Genomic DNA, 6,000 nt, shown 5'->3' on the forward strand with positions numbered 1-6,000 from the left:
TCACTTTTTGGGGGCATGGCAATAGGAAAAGGGTCACACATTCTTACGCTACCAATCTCACCGCCGGAGAGTTCCACCTGTTGCCGTCGCATCAGTGCCCGGATCTCTTTCTGGAGCACCCGCTGCTCGCCGGAGCTGGCGTTCTTGGCAACCTGCTGTAAAAGGAAAATCACCTCTGCAAGACAATTTTCAATTACATTAGTTCCTAGAGTTATTTTTGGGTGACTCTCATGTTTGTCAATATCTACAATGATCAGTCCCTGTGCTGCCAGTTCGACTCTACCGATTTTGATGGTCACCTCTTTAAATCCGATCTGTGGCACGGGCTGGCCATTGCTGGCGATGATACTCAAGTCGTCGTCAGGGTAGCGGGTAATATCCGAGTCATTCCAGTACTGCTTAAAGAGCACGTACGGGATGGTGGTGACCTGTGACCCGGTGTCCAGTAGGGCACTCATGGGAATGCCATCCAGTACCACAGGCAAGACTGGACGTCCTCCCACATATCTGTCGCGCCAGTTCGATGGGCCTGGTGATCTTTTTCCTGGGGGTTGGCCCTCTACCCCAGGTTGTGCCCGTTTAAAGAACAGTACCTTGCCATATGTCCGGGTTGATTGCAACGGCGGCAGATGGGTCGTCCGTCCTCGCTGTATCGGTCACTGGGTCTTCCTCTGGCCGGTGGGGTCCTCCTTGGTCGACGCCACGGGATGTCCTCCGGTCCGGATGCCAGCTGGATCTTCCCTGGGGTGGAAGCCTGTAAAGACTGCACAGTTCGGGTTAGCGCAGCAACGCTCTTAGCTAGCTCTTGGACCTGATGGTGTAGGTCTGGAGCCGGGTCATTGTCCAAAGCCTGCGCATCAGCTCCCACAGGCCCTGCCGACAAAGGCGCCGCCTCCTGGTGGTAAGTGATAGCAGGGCGCCTGTGGGTCACAACGCCACCCGATGCCGGTTCTCGGAGCACCCGGATGGCTCTGTCCTTGAACTGTGCAAAGCCCAGATGGGGATCCTGTAAGGCCATTGCCCGCAACTGGGTTCGGTGGGTATTACAATATAGTCCCTCTATAAACTGTTCGGTCAACAGCCTGTCCTCGTTTCCCACTCCATCAGGGTCGGTCTGCTTAATGGCCCTCAGGGCCTCTTGTAGGTTTAGTGCATAGTCCCTTATACTCTCATTCGCTCGCTGCTTGCACCCGTAGAATCTAAGCTTAATCTCGGCTGAGGTGCGGGTATCAAAGGTGTCCTTCAGCCGGGTTAGTATCCCTGCGACAGTCTTCCTCCCAGGTGGCCAGGATTTTACTTCCCTTTTGGCTGCCCCGGTTAGTTGGGCCACCAGGATGCTCACTTTTTGCTCTTCTGTGAGGGGGTACACCTGGAAGAGGCTATCCAGCTTTTCTCTAAAGTCATGCAGGGTATGTGACTCCCCTGAGTACTGGGGTAGCCAAGCTGCTCCCGGGATATAGGGCATGGTGAAGGGCATAACTGCAGCAGCGGTAGCGCTGGCGGGGGTTGAGGCAGTGAAGCTCTCCTCCGTATCCGACATCTTCCTCCTCCCTAGTGGACCGTGGCCTACCTTGCGATGATCCTCTTCCGTAGGCCGCGGCTCCGCAGTGGATGGTTGAGGACCTTCCGTCGCGCTCCTGTGACGTCGGCGTCTGCTGGGCTCCTTCCAGGACCTTACGCAACGTCCGGACGTGAGGCGGGGCTTCAGTTCTCGCGCGCTTTCGGAGTCCACGCCCCTCTTCTTCCCGCGCGGCGTCCTCAAGATGGCGTCCAATGGCGGGAAAACTCCACGGATGGCGGGAAGAAGGCAGAAGATGGCGCCGGATGGCGGGAAACTTCACCGATGGCGGGAAGAAGGCTGAAGATGGCGCCGGATGGCGGGAATCTTCACCACAGGTAAGTTTGAAAAGTCTCTTTTTCAGACACGCAGTACCCGGTGGTTGCGGGCACGGGATCCTGCCGACTACGCCAAAGTTGACGCGCCCCTGGGCCTGCTGTGTCGCGCAGCGTCTCGCGCACGGGGGCTTACCCGGAACCGGATCAGATGAGGGTTGTAGTCTCCGAGTGGCGGGGACCCGGTCCGTGCCCAGGGAGTCAACTCAGTGTGTGGCAGTCTTGATAGATGTTATTTGAGTGTCGACTACGCCACCCGTTGATTTGCAGCTATGGAGCTGCCGCTGCAGGGCAGACCGCTGAGGCCGGTGTAGAATTGTGCAGCGTGATAGTATAACCCCCAACGGGAGGGGTATGGCCTCAGGGCAGCCGACGTGGAAGATGAGGGTAGTAGGAACCACTCAGAGACGGTGCGGTGTAATTCAGGGTCTTTACTGGTAACAACGATAGACCCTCCCGGAGTACTTGCTAGCGAACGGGGCCTGGTCAGTCCTTGAGCAGATGGGATCTCCCCTGGCCAGGCGGAGTTGTAGGCCTCCCAACCTGACTGTACTCTTCTGGCTACCTTGCTAGAAGCGGATATAAGTAGCCCACGTCCCTGAGTGTACCGTGTGGTGCTCACCCGTATGGCCGGTGACTCGGGGCCTTCTAATGGCTTCCGCTCCACGATGGCGGCGCTGGTCCCACGCGTGTGACCGTGCCTTCGGGTTTCTGGGCCTGAGGACCTGAAATCCCCTGCCGGTCGGCTTCTGCTGCTGGGTAAGGGCTAGTCCCCACAGCCTCGGACGCCGGGTCCGGTAAGAAAGCTTCTCAGTCAGGGCGAGCTCTGCAGCTGCCAGCCCCTGACTTGTAGTAGTATTGCTCCCACTGAGCTTCTGCTGTTTCTTCCTGTGACTGTTTCTTGTCTCTACTCTCCTTGACTGACTAACCCTGCTTCAGCCCCGGGTTTATATAGGGGAAGGTCTTCCCCTCCCAAGACTGGGCAGGAGGTGTGGCATGCACAGGATCCCTGGCCAAGAGACCTCCCACCTGCTCTCAGACATAACATTGCTTGTTACTGTGGAAACCAGACCCCTGGGGTGCCACAAAGAGGCCGCGGATGCACAAGATATGGCAGACGGCGGTTGGCCCGGCCGGCTAGGCCGCATTGTAGCACACTGAGCTTCCCACTGCAACTTATGCTTCATGTCCATGTGCCGGTTCATGCATGAAGTACTCAAACTATGTATTTTTTGGCCTCTACTTAGCTTTTGCTGACAAATGTTACAGATAACACGAGTTGGGTCATCTTTATCGATCTGAAAAAATGCCCAGGCTATGCAAGGCTTAGCACCCATGCGACCTGAAGAGCCACCACGACTTGTGGTGAGAGGCAGAGTTGTGTTTGAGGATGCAGTTGTTGACGTGCTTCCAGTACTACGTCTCTGTCCAGGAAGGCGCAACCTGACCTCGTCGTCACTAGCATCTTCCTCCACCTCCTCTGCTGACCTCATCTCTTGGCTGACTGTGGGTTGACAGTAAGTGGGATCTCCAACCTCATCATCATCACCCTGTGCGTTATCACACCCGTCGTCCTCAGAGCCAACCTGTTCCTGCCCTGACAAAAAACTAAAGTTGTCGCTCCAATCAGGTATTTGAGTCTCATCATCGTCTTCCTCATTGTCTCCACCAACAGGAGTTACAGTTTGGGAATGAGGGTCTACATTATGGTCAGAACCTTCTGCGTCTGGTCCTGGATCCGACTCATAAAGATTCTGGGCATCAGTGCAGATCATTTCCTCGTCTGGATTCACAGAAGCGCTGGAGTCGACCTCTGATTCCCAGGCTATAGTATGAGTAAACAGCTCTGCAGACTCAACCATCTGTTCTACCTCATACTCAGACGGGCAGCTGGAGATTTGGGAGCTGTGAGGAAGCAAGTGCGATTGGGGTGACACCTTTGAGGACTGGAGTATTTGTGATGTTGAAGTTGATGTGGAGGAGAGCCCACTTAAAGGAGCACTTGATATCCGTTGAAGCACCTGCTGTTTTTGTGCCTCATCTGGAATTTGTAGCGATTGGCGTGGCCGTAAGAAAGGGATCTTATCACATTGTCCGCTAAAAGAAGTAGACATTTTAGTTTGGCTGGAAGATGGTCTTTCTTCTGCAGATGTTACTGTTGCTTTAACACCTACCCCACGGACACAACCTTTTTTCCCCTTCCCAACACGCCTATTCCCCTTTCCACCAGCAGCAGGCCTTTTTCCACTCATTTTGGTGGTTAACTAATTCACAACTCTGGAATTGTTTGCACAAAAAAACAATGGATGGGAACCGAGCAGAGCTGAGTGGCCAAACTGTGGTATTAAGCCAAAACTATTGGCTGGGTTAGATGGAGAAAAAAATTATATTCGATTTGCAACCTGATGGAGGTCAGTATAGATGGACTAATAGAACAAGTCCCACACACAGCTAGAAGCCCAAATATTTTTTTCAGAGGTAGATGCAGAAAAAAATTATATTCAGTTTGCAACCTGATGGAGGTCTGTATAGATGGATTAATAGAACAAGTCCCACACACAGCTAGAAGCCCAATATTTTTTCAGAGGTAGATGCAGAAAAAAAATTATTTTTAATTTGCCACCTGATGGAGGTCAGTATAGATGGACTAATAGAGAAAGTCCCACACACTGCTAGAAGGCCAAATATTTTTTCAGAGCTAGATGCAGAAAAAAATTATATTCAGTTTGCAACCTGATGGAGGTCAGTATAGATGGACTAATAGAACAAGTCCCACACACAGCTAGAAGCCCAAATATTTTTTCAGAGGTAGATGCAGATAAAAATTATTTTTAATTTGTAACCTGATGGAGGTCAGTATAGATGGACTAATAGAGAAAGTCCCACACACTGCTAGAAGGCCAAATATTTTTTCAGAGCTAGATGTAGATAAAAAATATTTTTAATTTGCAACCTGATGGAGGTCAGTATAGATGGACTAATAGAGAAAGTCCCACACACTGCTAGAAGGCCAAATATTTTTTCAGAGCTAGATGCAGATAAAAATTATTTTTAATTTGCAACCTGATGGAGGTCAGTATAGATGGACTAATAGAGAAAGTCCCACACACTGCTAGAAGGCCAACTATTTTTTCAGAGCTAGATGCAGAAAAAAATTATATTCAGTTTGCAACCTGATGGAGGTCTGTATAGATGGATTAATAGAACAAGTCCCACACACAGCTAGAAGCCCAATATTTTTTCAGAGGTAGATGCAGAAAAAAAATATATTCAGTTTGCAACCTGATGGAGGTCTGTATAGATGGATTAATAGAACAAGTCCCACACACAGCTAGAAGCCCAATATTTTTTCAGAGGTAGATGCAGAAAAAAATATATTCAGTTTGCAACCTGATGGAGGTCAGTATAGATGGACTAATAGAGAAAGTCCCACACACTGCTAGAAGGCCAAATATTTTTTCAGAGCTAGATGCAGAAAAAAATTATATTCAGTTTGCAACCTGATGGAGGTCAGTATAGATGGACTAATAGAACAAGTCCCACACACAGCTAGAAGCTCAAATATTTTTCAGAGGTAGATGCAGATAAAAATTATTTTTAATTTGCAACCTGATGGAGGTCAGTATAGATGGACTAATAGAGAAAGTCCCACACACTGCTAGAAGGCCAAATATTTTTTCAGAGCTAGATGCAGATAAAAATTATTTTTAATTTGCAACCTGATGGAGGTCAGTATAGATGGACTAATAGAGAAAGTCCCACACACTGCTAGAAGGCCAAATATTTTTTCAGAGGTAGATGCAGAAAAAAATTATATTCAGTTTGCAACCTGATGGAGGTCAGTATAGATGGACTAATAGAACAAGTCCCACACACAGCTAGAAGCCCAAATATTTTTTCAGAGGTAGATGCAGATAAAAATTATTTTTAATTTGCAACCTGATGGAGGTCAGTATAGATGGACTAATAGAGAAAGTCCCACACACTGCTAGAAGGCCAAATATTTTTTCAGAGCTAGATGCAGAAAAAAATTATATTCAGTTTGCAACCTGATGGAGGTCAGTATAGATGGACTAATAGAACAGTCCCACACACAGCTAGAAGCCC

The sequence above is a fragment of the Phyllobates terribilis genome, unplaced genomic scaffold, assembly GCF_046119375.1.
Source record: "Phyllobates terribilis strain yellow unplaced genomic scaffold, ASM4611937v1 Scaffold_9__5_contigs__length_417890890, whole genome shotgun sequence".
Classification (NCBI taxonomy): domain Eukaryota; kingdom Metazoa; phylum Chordata; class Amphibia; order Anura; family Dendrobatidae; genus Phyllobates; species Phyllobates terribilis.